The sequence below is a fragment of the Tasmannia lanceolata genome, unplaced genomic scaffold (genome assembly GCF_043159265.1).
Source record: "Tasmannia lanceolata isolate RefF3 unplaced genomic scaffold, GAP_Taslan_0.1 ptg000018l, whole genome shotgun sequence".
Taxonomy (NCBI): Eukaryota; Viridiplantae; Streptophyta; class Magnoliopsida; order Canellales; family Winteraceae; genus Tasmannia; species Tasmannia lanceolata.
The window spans coordinates 10,649,932-10,667,460 of NW_027518695.1; the positions used below are offsets into that span (position 1 = coordinate 10,649,932).

At 38.2% G+C, this 17,529-nt stretch overlaps 1 pseudogene; it reads left to right on the forward strand.

Moving 5' to 3' along the window:
- The first annotated feature begins 5,526 nt into the window (after positions 1-5,526).
- LOC143850045 (L-type lectin-domain containing receptor kinase SIT2 pseudogene) lies at positions 5,527-7,389 on the forward strand (annotated as a pseudogene).
- Positions 7,390-17,529: the final 10,140 nt, after the last annotated feature.

A 17,529-nucleotide genomic window follows, 5' to 3' on the forward strand; every position in this document is an offset into this window, starting at 1 on the left:
GATCCTCTAGTTGGAAATGGTTAAAGGAAAGAAGCCTATGGATGACATGTTTAAGGATGGCCTAAACCTCTTCTTTTCTTGTCGTGATCATCTCAATCGTCGAGGTTTTCTTATTCTTTTTTCTTCTTTTTTTAACTCATTGCCATTAAACAAAGGGGAAATGATTCTGTGCTCCAATGTTTTGATCCAATTTTTGTCGTATAGTATTTAAAGGGTTGTCAGGGGAATGTTACAGTTCTCAAAAAGCTCTTAAAGCCTTTTAAATACTACACGACAAACATCTGGAGTGCATGTTTATCAAAACATTGGAGCGCTGAAATCATTTCCCTAAAAAAAATGTAAGCATCAACTGTTATAATAGCTTTAGAAAATGGTATAGTACTTTCTTTGATTTTTAGGGAGATGTTGGGATGAAGATGTGTAGAGGACTAGATGGCAGTTGAACCCATCGGACAATCCTTTAGCGTAGAGTGGAGATGGCATCAAGACCATCCAAGGACACCCAAGTTTTATTGTGTTATTACCCATAGCATTCCCCTAAACAGAAACCGTTTTCTTTGTTAATTTAGCTATATCAGAAAGGCACTTTTAGAATCAATGGTAAAAGGCAACTGACGATGCAGAAAGGAGCATAGGGGGCTATGTATGTTAGATCAAGATTACAGATTTCGAGGTTATCAAAGACTGGGCCCACATTGGATCATACTCATGCCAGCACGGTCATGAAAGGTCGTTTTTTTTATCATTTCTTTGGAATTAAGAGTAAAGGCTAAATACTGAATCATTACTTCTCCATTACTGCTTCTGAGTCCTGATTCCCATTGAGAGTAGACCACTACCTAAGATTGTACTAAGCGGACGATCCTGACCGTTCGATCATTAGGGTCTTTGCCTTTCGTATGTCAACTGTTAGCCTTATTGATATTTTGGTAGCAGGTGGCTGATATGATGGTTTGGATCATCTGCCTTTTGGATGTGCAATGAAGGGCAACAGATGCCGTGAGAAGACAGAAGATAGAAGTACAATGAAGGGAATATATTGTGAAAATTGAAGAAACTGACAAAGTTGGCCTAGAGCTGTTTACGCAGTTTGCCTTGGTTGACCCTCCGGTAGGGGTGGACATGGTTCGATTCAGTACCCAGAACCGAACCATATGCAATCGGTTCCCAGAATTTTGAACCAGAACTGAACCACTTATCTTTGGAACCGAACCGAACCAGAATCGAACTTGGTTCGGTTCTAGTTTACCCAACCTTTATTTTATAATTTTTCCCCATTTGTCGGATGAATGAATGGAATGCATGGGCTGAGTTATCATATATGGAAATAATTTTTTTTTCCCATTTATTTGTGGAAGCATGTTTCTATTTCTATGCAGGTGCTTAAGGGTTTGAATCAAGAATAAGTAAATCATTCTCACGGAACCGTTATGGGGAGGGGGTGATTTTATCTGTTTGGAGTGTCATCACTCTCGGTTCTCGGTACCCAGAACCATGTCCACCCCTACTCTCCGGTGCATTACCTTTATTTGTATATAATTAAGTCTATATATGTTGAAGATGATTCCAAAACACCTCCAATACCCAGCTAGTACGTGCAGTCGGATTTCGGGCACCATCAGATTGGTGCCATCCGTGGGACCTCGATGCTTAAGTCTAAAGCCTCAAAAGCTCCCTCTCAAACTCAACCCAACGATAGAGTAACGACGAGAAGTTAGACGAACCAGACAGACCAACTTTTGGAAACCTACATAACTCTCTTTCGATGGGACTAAATCACCTGTAAACCACGCTGAGAAGACTTAATCACCCGTAAACCACACGCATCGGATAAGCCGGGGAGTATTCGAACTCGTGTCTATGGGGAGAGCATACCTATGACTTTTAAGACAGAGCCACACCCGTACAGGTTTAGATGTGAATCCTATAACCGAGAGACAAGAAACTGTTTAATGTGAATGATATAATTGCCACCGGTTAATTATATTGGAGCTCAACTAGATAGATTGTTATTATATCGGGAAATGAAATATTCTTTCCCATTTGCCAGTGATGTAGTGCCTAATTGGCAGCCATGTCATGCCTAAGTGGCTTGGGTGGATTCACAGTTGGTTCTCATTTCTCAAAATCCAGAATAAACAAGGCCTTAGAGATTATGACTTTATGGCATAGTTACAAAGTTTAGATTTGAGAATAATTATGAAAATTTTAGAAAAATGTCGGGGAAATTTTTTTAAAAGATGAACCATTTAAACCATTTATAACCTACAACAGAAAAATGCTATAACATAGATATCCAATAATATAACGATTTTTTATATGATGGCCGACCGGGTAAATTACAAGGGCTAGGTGGTAGGTGGCAAACCACCTAGCCCTTGCTATATTGACGGTCGGCCATCATATAAATTCTCATATATAACAAGGTCACAACAGAGAACCATTAAAAAGCTGAAATATACCAGAGAGAGAGAGAGAGAGAGAGAGAGAGAGAGATTGGGGGAAGTCTCATGATTTTGGAGATATCATCATAAATTGAAGGTCTTTCTAAATAAAAATTGAATAGGACAGGTACAAATTAACTTTTTGTGTGTGTAGAAAACGTAAGAACTTTTATAAATAATTTTCCTTTCCAAACTTAATTAGAAAAATCGTGCAATCCTAACATGGCCTTAGGGTAAGCATTTTACCTAATGTGCAGAGACTTCCAAGTCCTGTATGTTACGAAGTTCGACAATTAAGACGCGCAAAAAAAGTCGTTCGTGACTATTAATGGTTGATTTGTCAAATCCATGAAAGCTCATAGAAATCCTCTCCATTAGTGCATCATGTCATCCATGTACAATTTTCTTTTTTTAATTTAATCCAACTTGAATTGTGAATCAACATTTTCATTGGCACTCGAACTGAGACATAGAATTGGAATCACATTAATGTTAATAGTAATTAGGTTTAAGCAGGGGGTGAATTTATCCTCAAGGAGTGAACCATTCTCACGGAAAACGTTATAGGGGGGATTTTATCCGTCGGAGGGAGGGAAAATATCATTCCCCTAAAATAAATTTCTGTCTTATTCATATTTTCCCACTGTCTTTGGAGGTTGAGTATTTTATTGTCTGGAAGTTGGTATCATTGTGTGTATTTAGTTGCTGGGGGGATTTTATTTGGAAGATTTTAATTTGCATGAAAGCATGCAAACAACTAATGCAGGTGGGGTTTTTTGGGAGTATTCATAGTTATAATGAAATGATACTAAAAAAATTAGTGTATTTACATAGGTGATGTGGGATGCTTGTTGATTTGATCAGGCTCACAGGTACAATTTTTGTACCCATTTTTTGGGGGGTTTTGATATTTTACATTATTTAAAAATAAAGTTACTGGCGGTCATGACCTATAGTAAAAACTTTTCAAAAAAAATATTTCACACTAATACTGGCATTGTATACGCCATTATAGGTATTTTACCTAGGGTCATTACCAGTATTCCTGACTGTTGGAAATTATTTTGGTATTATAGACAGCAAGGAAAGACCTATTTTCCAATGATTCTTTTATGCCTTATGTGGAAGACGTCATAAACATTGTTAAACATTAACATTAGGGAAATGATAAAAGCGCCCCTTTTCATCACTTGGGACACCTAGAGTAGTCTATCATTGACTGCAGATGGGCTGATGTACTTCATGTCAGAAGGATTCAACGGATTTGATTGCCACATATACTACAGTTGGGTGTCCCATGTGATGAAAATGGGCGCATTTATCATTTCTCTAACATTAACTTTGTACTTTACATTTAAGGGATGAAGTAACCTGATTGCCTCGTACAATGCGGCTGGGTGTCACAAGTGATGAAAAGGGGTGCATTTATCATTCCCTTTTTTAATTGAGCTGCTAGCAAAATAGGAACCCAATTTGAATAAAAGGTGTTCTTATTTCGCTAGACATGCACAAGAAGATGAAGAGAAAGAACACAAAGGGGCCGTTTGGATACGCTGATTTTAGAATCCAGGATTTATTTAAAATTGTAGTTAAGAGACAAGAGAAGAAGCGGACCAGCCGTCATTTTTGACTTGTTTTTTACTTCTCGCCCTTCTTTCCTTCAGCAAGAGCGTAGCAGATCCTCCCATATTTCCAGGTTTTAGAAATCTCAGGATATAGGAGAGATTTTAAAAACTTGAATTTCTCTCTTAAAATCCAAGAAACGTTGTTAGGACAGCATACAACAGCTTGATCATCTTGATCATGAACCCTCTTTTACACTGTTTTCAAACAAAAAACCTGGATTCTAAAATCCGTGTATCCAAAAGGCCCCCAAACATCTGGCAAAATTTGGGTTTGCTAAAATGACCATAACACTCTTATTTCATGGACAATTTTTTGAAATGAAACCTAATAACGAAGGTTGCCCGGATGGAACATCTGTGCCTAGCCACGGGGAAGGTGGTTGTCAACTTGTCATTACCTGACCCACTGTGGAAATATTGTCCAGTTTTGGGACTCCTACCTGCCATGGTTTTATTTCTCCAGCAGCCCTACCATGCCCAACCCACCCCGCGGGGCCCTTCCCACCTAGAGATGCTGAAAATGTGTCTACGAAGTTGAGGGAGAGAGTGAACCAACATACTTTCTTTCTTATCTACAAAAAAACTACACCTGGTAAATCATCTCCATTGGATGATCCTAATCATCCTATCTACAATGGGATTGTTCGTTATAGGAACCTATATAGATCTGAGGGTTGGGATCATCCAATGGAGATGATTTATGCGGTGCATCTCATATATGTTGTGGCCCAACAAATGAACGGTTTGGATGATATTTTCACTCCCCCCACGTTCTCATCCGTAATTTTGTTTTTGGATGATATTTTCACTCACCAACGTTCTCATCCTTTAGGATAATGATTTGAGATGATATTTTTACTCTCCCACGTTCTCATCCTTTAGGATAATGATTTGGTGTTCTCAAATATGAGGAAAGGCAACATAGGAGGACTCTTATCATGTTGGGGTCTTTCCCCCACGCGCTTCTGAAGAAGCACCTGTGTATCATGCTAGTCTTAAGTACCCGAAATCGATAAATTCTCTACTTTTACACGCATTACATAATTTTCTCCTTTGTCGTGTGCTGCAGCAGGTGACAAGTATGGTTGACTTGGCATTTAATTCAAAATTTTACCAAACCTATAGTAGTTCTGGAGGAGATGACTTTTCACACCCCCCCTGTAGGATAATACGCCCCACTTGTAACGTGAATTGTGGTATCATTCAATTTTGGGCATTAAATGACAAGACAATTGACATAAGGTTCTCTCTCCATCCCCCTGCATGTGGGTCCCAGAGAACAAATCAAAGAGTACGACGTAACATCACCTCTTATGGCTCCATTTGCACCAGTTTATTTGTCTCCTTGTCGGCACAAATCCAATGAAAAACGCAATCGTTTTCATTATAAAAAAAAAAAAAACCAGTTAAAATCTAATGTAAAGGGAAGCCCAACAAAGTTAGATTTCATTACAGCCATGTTTATCAAGATTTTGATATTGTTTCTCCTCATGAAACTTTCATCTTCTGATATCGGAGATTTCACCTTCAATGGATTCCTTGGTGCTAACCTGCGCCTCCATGGTGTAGTTTACATCACACCCAATGGCCTTTTGAGTCTCAATAACAGTACAAGCCAAGCCAAAGGTGATGCCTTCTACTCTCTTCCTATTCCCTTCAAGAACTCTTCAAATAGTAAGCTTCTCTCTTTCTCTACTTCTTTTGTCTTTGCAATCACAAACCAAGACCCCTTTCTAAGTAGCCAAGGGATAGCCTTTGTTGTGTCCAATTCGATTACTACTAAAAGCAATTCATTAAATCATCTCTTTGCTGTTGAATTTGATACCATACAGAGCACTGAATTTGATAAAAATCGTGTTGGAATTGATTTCAACAGCCTCAGATTTGTCAACTCTAGTACTGCAGCTTATTATAGTGACAAAAATGGTGGTTGGGTTAGAAAGAAGATAAGTCTTATAAGCGAAGAACCAAAGCAGGTTTGGATAGAATATGATGGTGTAATGCAACAGCTTAATGTAACATTATCTCCTATCAAATTGCCTAAACCCAATCGTCCTCTCTTATCTGTGGCCGTCGATCTTTCATCCGTGATCTTAGATGAAATGTTTGTGGGTTTCTCTTTCTCAACAGATTCAATTTCAAGTTCACATTACATCCTTGGATGGACCTTTAAGATTAATGGGAAAACTCAAGACCTTGATCTTTTGCACCTTCCAAAGCTTCCTCGGATAAAACCCAAAAAGAAATCAAAGGTTTTAATTATTGGGTTGCCCTTAATTGCTCTAATTTTCACATTTTCGATCATTTTTGGCATCATTCTGATAGTGAGAAGGAAGATTAGATTTGCAGAAATAGTTGAAGATTTGGAGCAAGAATATGCGCCACGAAGATTTTCATATAATGATCTTTTCATAGCCACAAATGGATTCAATGAAAAAGAGTTGCTTGGGATTGGAAGATTTGGTAGGGTATACAAAGGAGTACTACCCATTTCTAAGATTGAAATTGCAGTCAAGAGAGTGTCTCATGAATCAAGGCAAGGAATGAACGAATTCATAGCAGAAATTGTGAGCCTCGCCGAGCTGCAGCACCGGAACTTGGTGCAACTACTCGGCTATTGCCGTAGGAAAGGAGAGCTTTTCTTGGTTTATGATTTCATGCCAAATGGAAGCCTTAATAGGTTTTTGTTTGATGAAAGATTGAAACTGGATTGGGATCAAAGATTTGGAATTGTCAAAGGAGTAGCTTCAGGGCTTCTCTACTTGCATGAAGGGTGGGAAAAGGTAGTCGTTCATAGAGACATCAAAGCTAGTAATATTTTTCTAGACAATGAAATGGAAGGAAGACTAGGAGACTTAGGGTTTGCATGGTTTAGTGATTGTGAGACTGATTCTGAAAGTGCCCATGTGGTGGGAACTCTAGGTTACATGGCACCAGAGCTGACTAGAATTAAAAAGGTAACTACGAGCTCTGATGTGTTTTCTTTTGGGGCTTTGATGCTTGAGATTGCAAGTGGGAGGAAACCCATGAATTTGAAGGAATCAGAGGAAGAGCCTATTCTTGTAGATTGGGTGACACAGTGCTGGAGGAGAACGGCAATCTTAGAGGCAAGTGATCCGAAATTAGGAGAGGATTATGTGGAGGAGGAAATGGAGTTGGCGTTGAAGCTTGGATTGGTTTGCTCACATCCAATACCTGGAGAAAGGCCCACCATGTGGCAAGTGGTTCAATATTTAGAAGGGTGCATCCCGTTGCCTGAATTGTTTTGGGATGCTTTCAACTCTGGTGTTTTAGCACCGGAGAATGATGACCAAGGTTGAGATGATCTTGTATGTCATGTGTCACATGCCTTTGTTGTGATGTCCTATATGCATATGCTAAGGTTTGCCTTTTACATGCCCGACACCACTTCTTGCCACAGGGACGAAGCGAGGAACTTGCCCCAGAGGAAGCAAACAAAGGTCTTTTTTTAACCGGGAATTTTTCTAGTAACCCAGTGGGGCACCTTAAATTTTATTGATAAGTGCAAACAAAAATTGTTATATGAGGCACATATAGCATGAGGGGGGCCATGGCCCCTCCCAAGGACTTGAAAAATCTCTTTTATGGTGCATGACCCTACATGCATACCTAGCTAGTTTAGTAGTCATGGCTCCCCAATGACCAGTGCAGGCCAGTGTAAATTAGTCTGCCCCCCCCCCCGGTTGCAAATTCCTGGCTCCGCCCCTGTACATAATCATCAATAAAATTTTATAAAATATGAAAGATAAATTAAATTGTAAGGCTACTTTCAAGAATTCCATATGCATGAACTTTGTTCTTCTTTTGTCGAACTTTTAAAAATAGTGGGCAAGAGATTTTATTTTAAAGATTTCTATTTAATTAGACTCAAAAATTTGTTATAAGATAGTTTATTGTTATGTTTTTACTTTTTAAGTGTTAGCTATGTTTCTATTTTAGTTTTTTATTTTAGCGAGAGTTGTGGTTGGGAAGTTTCCATAAAGTAGGGGTGCGATTCATTTCAGGACGCGTAGAGAGATTGTCTATGCCATCTTCAGGAGACTGCTACGAGTGTTAAGATTAAAAATGTATGTCAATGATTAATGATAAGATTATTGAATAATGAATTGAGCAAAGACTTCTACGGCTTTTGCTTATGGTAGGTGCTTGCATCCCCGTTCATGATGTGATTTACTTTTTAACTTATCTGTCCCTCTTCATCTTCCACCTCTAATCGTACTTAGCATTATCAAATTTTAGTGTCCATCTTTGATTGCACTCTCCTACTCAATTTCATTTCTCCCTCTGACAAAACCATATCAGCTTTACAAGCTTTCTTTCACATGGGAAAGAAACTTAGAACTTACCAAACAGCACCCAAAAATCCGGCCCTACTTAAGGAGTGTTGAGTTGGTGATACAAAATCACCGGTTCTATTTCATTCTTAGAGTGGGTCCCACTTGCCTCTTTTATGTGGGGTGTATTTTCTCTCTCTCTATATGGTTTGTATATGAAAGAGAGGGTTTGAACAAGAAGGGAAAATGTAGAGAGGAGAGGAGAAAAGGCTAGGGCAAGGCAAGAGGGTTTTTTCTTGGGGGCCCTATGAGGGCTTTTGTGGTAGAGCAAAAGCAAGGTTCTTCTTGAAGAGAAAGTTAGGGAAAGGCAAGAGAAGAGGCTCTAGGAGAGCTTTTGTGGTGAAGCAAAAGGAAGGTTCTTCTACTCAAGGTTGAGGAGAAAGTTTAGGGCAAAACGAGGGGTTTTTTCTTGGGCTCTTGGAAGGCTTTTTGTTTTGAAGCAAGGTTTTTTCCTCCTCTTCTTGTTTATCCAGGTGTATTCTTCTTCTTCAATTGCTCATATTCTCCGTAGAGTTTTCTTCATTGCAGGAGAAGCATTGTATTGGAGGGTTTTCATCATACTTAGTGTAGAGCTTTGATGGTTACTTTGGGGTTACATAGAAGGTTGGAGAGAAGGATTTTATTGGTGGATTTTACCGATGGAGGTAATATCGTACTATTTTGGTTCTAAATAGTGGATTGTGTGTTGCCTTGTCCGTGAAGTAGCCCATTGTAGTGAACCACGTATATTCTTGTCTTCTCATGGTTGTTTGTGATTTGCTTCCTTTGTGGTTGTGGCTTGTTGGCATATATTTTCTTCACATTGTTAGTGCAAGATCTTGGGTATTTCCGTGTGTTTGTCGGTGGTAGATTGGAGGGAGTTATTGGCGGTGGTTTTGGCCGCCTACAAGGAGAACATGTTTGACCTTAGAAATGGGAGGGCCTCATCATTGGAAGCGTACATTATTACAGCTCTGAAAATGAACTGTGCATAAATTTAAGTTAGGAAGCATGACTGACAACAAGCAAAAAGTGACAACAGCCATACATTGTATAATTGATTCTTTTGCAGAAAGCAACACATCCCTCCCTATGGCCATTTCTAGGTGTGCGAGAAACTAGAGGTAGAACAGTCATAGAAACCAGATAACAACCAACTTTAAACATCTACTGAGTGAATCTGCGCATTGGAACTGCTTTAAGAGCTTTTGGAAATATTGTAACTTGATGTTACAAAGACATGATTTCCATTTTCATAAGGAAACAAATTTCATTCTTTTAATATGCTGGCATGCTTTGGAGTATGAAGTTTGATTATAAAAGCTGATAAAATAACAACAGTTACAGCTTTTTAACTAATTTTGTCAAAATTCAATCCTCAAAACCAATCTTGCATTAGTTTCAATTTGGTTCCTACGAAAGAAGTGAGTGATTCCGGCTTAGCGTTCACAAATTCTCCCCCACAATATGAACTTATTACCGTGTTTTTACAACCTCAAATTCAAATTTTGAGTAGTTTTGTAACTAAGCCTTCTTTTCCTTATCTTTAGTTTTCGTAATTTGACCACATATTGTGAAGGCATCAATGAACATTGCTTCTAAGAAGGTATTCTTTGGTCTTGTTCTTCAGTGAATTTATTCTCTTTACACTAGAAGAATTATTAAGCCCTTGTTCACAAGGCATTTCAACGGACAATCATTTGAATATAAGTTCGTCCATTACTCGGAATCGAGTTACACTTTTACTAACTGAAAATGCATTCGAAACCTTCGATCTAAGGACTCTTCTCTTGTACGAATAGTGTGTATGATTTTTGCCCCAACACTGTGTATTAACCCGAAATGCTCATTAACAATGCCAGATTCCCTAATTAAAAGTAAAGGGTATACCCATTTGAAAGAGATTCAGAGAGAGATGCAGGAGTATCCCCTCAAGCTAAGTTTACATCGGCCTTCACTACTCTTGAAACTCTTCTATGTAGTTATGGAACAAATATTGAAATCCATAACTACTCAAATTTTATGTAGGAATTTTGATCTTTGTTTCTTTTGCATTAGCAAGGTAGGGGTAGTTTAACCATTTTTACCTTTTCATGTCCAATTTAGGCATTTTTCCATTAAGTAAAGGTAGTTTAGGGATTTGATAAATGCATGTAATGGGATATAAAATCCATTCCCTCTCATTTTATTTTATTTTCATTTAGAACTTTGAGGAATTGTAATTAGAGATCTTGATTTCGAATTTTGAATTGGAAGGAATTATAGATCCAAAATTTCATTTTGGAGGGAAACCTCTTGCACAAGTGGGATTTCTTTAAAAATTTCATTCAAGGGAAGAAGATCTTGAGCTTGAATTTCAAGCTTCTTTCTTCTCCATCAACACTCCTTGAGATTGCAAGGAAGGTGTCTCCCCTCCAAGATCCACGAAGGATTTACATTGAAATCATCAAAGAAAGAAGCAAATTACAACATGTTCTTATTCGTGCAAGGTGGTGGTTCAAGACTTGTTTTCATGTGTTTTTAAAAGTTGAACTTCTTACTTTCTGCAACTGCTCTTGAAACTCTTCCATACTCGAATATGATGTTGGAAGAGTTTCAAGAGCAGTTCCAAGGTGTTGGTTCAGCACCTGTTTTCATGTGGAGCCAAAGGGTGATTGTTAGGAAAAAACTATTACTTAAAGAGTGATTGCTAGGATAGCATTTGTTTTCTTGGAATACCAAATTTAAAGAAATTGTGCATTTTGATGCATGGCCAGCTATTGCAAGGCTTCCAAGATAAATATTTTGGATTATTGAATAAAAGGCGTTACTTGAACTTTTTCCACCTAATAATTTTTCCTTGGGAAGTATTAACATGGATCCGAGACAATGACTGGAGAGAGAGGATGGTAAAGCCAAAAAATTAGGGAAATGATATATTCGCCCCTTTTTCTTCCCAGGCCACCTGCTTGTAGTGTAAAAGGGTAGTCATAACCATGGTTTAAAATTTCGACCGAAATCCGAAATTTCGGATACCGGTGGGGACCGAAACAGAAAATTTCCGAAATTCAATTTTTCGGCATTTACCAAATTTCAGAATTTCGGTCCTAAATTTTGAAATTTGGGTCCGGAATATGGAACCAAATTTCGGTTTTTGGTGGGGTCCGAAACGGTTACCGAAACCGAAATTTTAAACCTTGGTCATAACTCATAAGACTCATAACTCATAACTCATAAATTCAGTACATGGGGCTGGCCCGGAGAAGAAAAGGGCACGAATATATCATCCCAAAAATTAATTTGACCTTTTCTCCCTGACGAGTAGTCGCCTTAAATTTCTCAGCCCTAAAATATTAACGATGGGACCCGCTACTTGCTTTCTCTCATTACTATAACTAGTTGCAGAACGCACGGAGCGGACAAAAAAATAATGCTTTATAACTTATTTAAAAAAGAAAAGAAACAAAAATGCGAGAAAAAAAATAAAAATAAATAAAGTGTGCAATACGGTATTGAATTACAATTTACTAAATTATGAAAAATATTAATGAAAACATAATTAAGATTTTTATTGGAAACCCATAAAAATCTTTTGCATATATAGTTAGTGGACTGATCTGATAAGCACGACCATGTTTTGATAATGAGATGACTGACCTCATTTTACAACATGCAAGAAAGAACCTGTGACATGATCGAAAAAAATATGTATAATCTCATATTCAATTAAGCACTATGAACAGGAAAACAAAAAACTTATCAGAAATGATACAGATTGGTTTGATACAGGTGAAACAATGGTAGGGGTGCCAAAAAAGTAATAAGATGGCACACTAATTCCAATTTATGATTTACAAATTGATTTATGGTAATTATAAATTAAAACTATGCCAGCAATCTGTTGTGAGAAGTGTAGCTATTCCAATTAAACTGTAATTACAATCAGTTTTTGGGTCTAAAACTGATTTTTGTGCTAAAAATAAATGCAATCAACCGGGTTTAGGCGAAATGAAAAAAAAAAAAAAAAACCTGGATTTTAAGTAGAATGAGAAAGAGATTAACATTTGCAAATATACCTTAATTTTCTAAAAAAGAATACACATAAGCCCATTTCAAAAATAAAAGAATGAAGAAAAAAGATTCTGAAGAGAACGATTAATATAATTTTATATGCAGCGGAGTTAAAACAATACACAGGGAAAAGCATAAATTTTATCAGTCCTTCTAAGACATGGTGAACAATAGCAAGAAACATACCCACTGGTTTAGTTAGCTCACAAACCATAAGTATAATCAATTGAATGGTCCTCACATAAATGTTATCATTCCTTCTAAGACATGCTGTCCATACTATACATGGATGCCATGAATCACCTAAACTCATGGGTGTGCATATTTCTGGGAGGTGTTTTATAGAAATGTAACATACAAAAACATACCTAAAAAAGGCCTGAAATCTTAGAAAAAAGTAGTCAACACCAAGCAACTTTCTCAAAATAAGAAAAAACAACTTTAAAGCCTAAGAATTTGAGAAATTAACACTACTCTGAATGAATTTATTAAAATGGAGCCATAAAGATCTCTAAATATTGTTTATACACCCTTGATCGGATGATCCATCGTCCGTTAGGAAAGCTAAACCGTTGGATTTTTTAGTCCATTATTGTAAATATGGGACGTCCGATTGGAATGGGATGAAAATCATTTGGGCTGTCTCATAATGTTATACAAGATCAATAGTCTTGATTTCACATGCATGCCTGCCTACCTTATAGCCTTTTCTACCACCTATAAGAGTGACTTTCTCTTGCAAATAATAACTTAATCTGCTCTGCAAATAAGCAAATTCCAACTGTGATAGGAGAAGAAAACTACATGTAGACGCCTCTGTCAAATCCTGTGTTTGATAATTTGAAATGGAACAGTGTAGGAATTTTTCTATTAAAAAAAACCCTTAAAAGTAGAGAAAGAAATATTGGTGTAATAGTGGGATAAAATGTATAAATTAAGAAATAAATAGAGAAAATGGTCTACCTTAGAGATGCGATGCGAGAAAGAGAGGTGTTTGGGAAGGGAATCAGATGTCTGATGACATATATTTATAATGTTGTTTGGAAAATATTAAATACGCATTAAATCTGTAAATGGAAAATAGCTGATTTCAAAGTAATCTATGCGAATTAATTGAGTAAGTGGAAACGGAAATAGAAAGGGGAAACGGCAATGGGCGTTACTGGAAAGGGGAAATGGGTTTTGGCGCATGGCAGTAAGAATTAATTAATTAAATGAGAATGGGCAATGATCAATCGGTAGAATTAAATGCTTAGAATCAAAGATCAAAGATCGAATTCTTACAATGGAAAATAACTGCATTTTAGTGGCAAACCAAAGTTCGTGGGAGTTATGGGGAGTGGATATCGGGAAAACCGCATTCGTTTGTAAATTGTATTTACTTCTTTCTTTCTTTTTTTACGGGAAAATGGTGATAAAAGTAGGATGCCAGCTCAAACGATCACGTATACACTGAAGTTGCGTGTATTGTCTTTTGAAATTTAAACTTTTTAAAATTTTGGGATAAAGGAGGGGCTGCCACGTTCAGCACCACGGCTTAGAGGATTCCGCTTTACTTATATATAGAGGAAAAGGATTGTACGCTCGAGCGTACCAAGCTTATGGTACGCTCAAGTGCCCAATCACATGGGTCCCACAATTTTTGTGGTGATCCAAAGCATTCATTTGCAAGGCCCTATCATAGATAGGGTGTGTACCAAAAATCAGTTCTATTGAATCATCCTAACCCCTTCAAAAGTGGAGGGAAAAAATGGGCAGATTTGTGGACAAACAGTCTGTCCATTTTGACCTCCACAAATGGATGGGTTTAGGATGATCCTATGGAGCTGATTTTTGGTACACAACCCATCTATGTAAGGGCCTTTCAAATGAATGTTTTGGATCATCCTAACAAAGTGGGCCCACATGTGATTGGGCACTCGAGCGTACCATAAGCTTGGTACACTCGAGCGTACAATCATTTTCCTCATATATATATATATATGAGGATAGAACCGATTCTACCTACCTCAGTAACTTACACGCAATTCGAATAGCAAAAGTAAAAGAAAGCAAAAAGGCTTTTATAAGACGGAATCTCTCTCTCTCTCTCTCTCACCCAGTGGAGACAAAAGTAACATACAACCAAGGTTTAAAATTTTGGTTCAGTAACCGTTTCGGACCCCACCAAAAATCGAAATTTGGTAATTTGGTTCCAAATTCTGGACCCAAATTTCAAAATTTCAGATCGAAATTCCGAAATTTTGGACCAAAATTCCGAAATTTTGTAACACATTATTTTTTTTAATAAATAATGCCATTAAACTGAAATTTCGGACCAAAATTTGGTAAATGGCGAAAAATTGAAGTTTGGAAATTTTCGGTTTCGGTCCCCACCGGTATCCGAAATTTCAGATTTCGATCGAAATTTTAAACCATGCATACAGCAAGGCCACGCACGGTAAGGTGTCAAATGGGGTGGGCCGGCCCACTTGAGTTGTGTCGTGCCCGGCCCGGCCTGCATTTTTTTTAAAAATAAAATCTTTTGATAAATAGTTAAATTATAGGGAATTCAACTGGGTAGAACTCATCTCTAAAAGCTAGACATTAGAGGGAGGGTGCCCATTCCCTTATAACCCATTCGTTATCCTTTCATTCTTTCCGATGTGGGATCTTGCTTTTGCGTGGAATCTCCAACATAAATTATGTAAAATTTAATTGTATAGATTAGCATTTAACCATGCTTTGTCTTGCCGCTGTGCTGTGCCTAAAACTCTTGCCCAACCCGCCAGGTCATTGCGCCATGCCTAGCACAGCCCACCACCGTAGTGAATCGGACTGCGGGCTACGGGTTGGCACGACCTGTTTAACACCTTGAATTAGAGTACAAGACACATAACACATCGGGCTGCGGGCTGGCACCACCCATTTGATGTTAGAGTCAAGCAAGGATTGCTTGAAGCATTACACCCTAGGTTTTTAGTTTGGAATACCTAGCTTGTTGCCTCCAACCACTATACATATAGATACACTAGGGTTATTGACTGATTAATGGACTCTAGCCCATGTAGGCCCACTACACCGATCCATTATCTTATTGGGCTTATATTAGGACATAATTAGAGTTATACTATATACCCAACAATCTCCTGATTTTTAGCCACTTTTCACCCTCACCTCAATCCTGCCCTCTCAAATCTCGTGTTCTACAAACGTCAAAACTCTCTCCTTCTCCCGCCCTCTCTCATCACTTGACATGAATTTATCATGAAAAAAAAAAAATCCAAGCTGCCAGTTTATGGGCACTCCACTAATAGATTCAAATATTAGTGGAGTTTGTAGGTCGAAGTGAATCCAAATCCAAATATTTTCTTGTTGGATCCCAACTACTTTCATTTCGCCTCACAATCTTTGTCTCCCATCTTTTTGGGTTTCTTTGATTTTCCCTGCAATGCAACCATTACTAAACCAACAATTTCTTCACTCTTTGCTACAACAAGCTGAATGTTTTTTTCATTTCAAGCTCAAAATTTCATGTTTGGTCCTTTTCAGCTAATTTGAATTACTCCCGCAAGCTTGTACCCCACATTCGACGAGATCTACATAGCACACTCAGAGCTCCACCATTTTGATCAATTCAATAGATCCATACAGCACACACGAAAAGCGAAGGATCAAATGCATTATGCAACCCGATGTCATGCAAAAGGGTAAGAAAATGACACGTATAGAGAGAAAACTCATGATTTATGAGGTTCGACACAAGGACTGTCCTCTGGATAGTCAGTGAGAAATGCATTGCATTGTAAGTAACAAAAGAAGATGATTACAATAGTTTGTCCCTTAATCAGCCTCTTCGGTATCCTCTCACTCTCCTCCCCTAATTCTTTTCCCTGTAAAAAACCTCAATTTTTCTCACGTTTTCCCAAATAAGACATCTCATCCGTGAGATTAAGGCCTATAAAAATCAATGCATTCGCTTTTCTTAGTAGAATGAACCCTAAGAAGGCATAACAACCAGAAAAATGAGCCTGATTATCCAATCAATCTAGGCCCAACCGTAATGAGCTGGGTTTGTGTTCTCCTCATCACATCTATGTGACATAGATTGTTAGCCGGTTTTCACAAGTTTAGCATCCCTCTTGTTTTTAAAGAGGTGAAAAGTGGTTATGAGAAGAGCGGCATAGTTCCACATTCGAAAGTAAAAAAAGTTGCAGGGGTTAATAAAGCCTCTCTCAATTCTCTCTCTTGCTTTGTTGCACAAGCAAGTTTTGTCATAGGTATCCCGGGCGGTGGTTTGTAGGGTGCTTTTTGACGCACTTTCCACTTCGTACGAAGCACCATCGTGAGGAGTGGTTAGGGTGCTTAAATTTTTCTAGATTTGATATGAGTCATTGATTCAGATCAGTGTGATCGGATGGTGATCCCGAACATCTACGATCCGGAACGTAAGATTGCGCTCAGATGTGTCCAACGGCTAATACTCCAGCGGGTGCAATCTGGAGCATAGGATCATGGGTAATGACTAATGTTTAATCAGGTACAATTTGGATCGTCAGATCACAACCACTCGCATACCAATGTTTAGAGGCCGATCGAGTACGATCTAGGCCGCAGATTGGTGTTCAGTCGCGATCTGGTGACTACGGCCACCTTCGAACTCTAACTCCAACTCAAACTAGAACTCATCGCTCCAAAGGTGTAATGACCCTTTTCCTCAACCTCAATGAAGGGTCTTAATCTCTCTCACCAAACATGGCTATTTTGCATAATCACACATGACAACACTCCCCACTTAACACACAATTACAGCACTATCTTTCATGGAATTCAATCACAACCGTTCATAGAGGCCATCACAACAATGCAAGAAGTAAATGAAAGACGAGCACTCCCATGTTAATTTCTTCATATTCCGATTCATTAAAATACAAAAAGGAGTGGGGGGATTATATAGAGGGAGGTTGTAGAGAATATGTAGGGAAGGAGAATATTAAGTTGGATAGGGGGTGATGGTTCTCGGATCAAGGGCTCACTGCCCATTGGAATGGGTGGTGGATAGAGGTTGAAAATGCTCACTGCATTTGTATCCAAGTA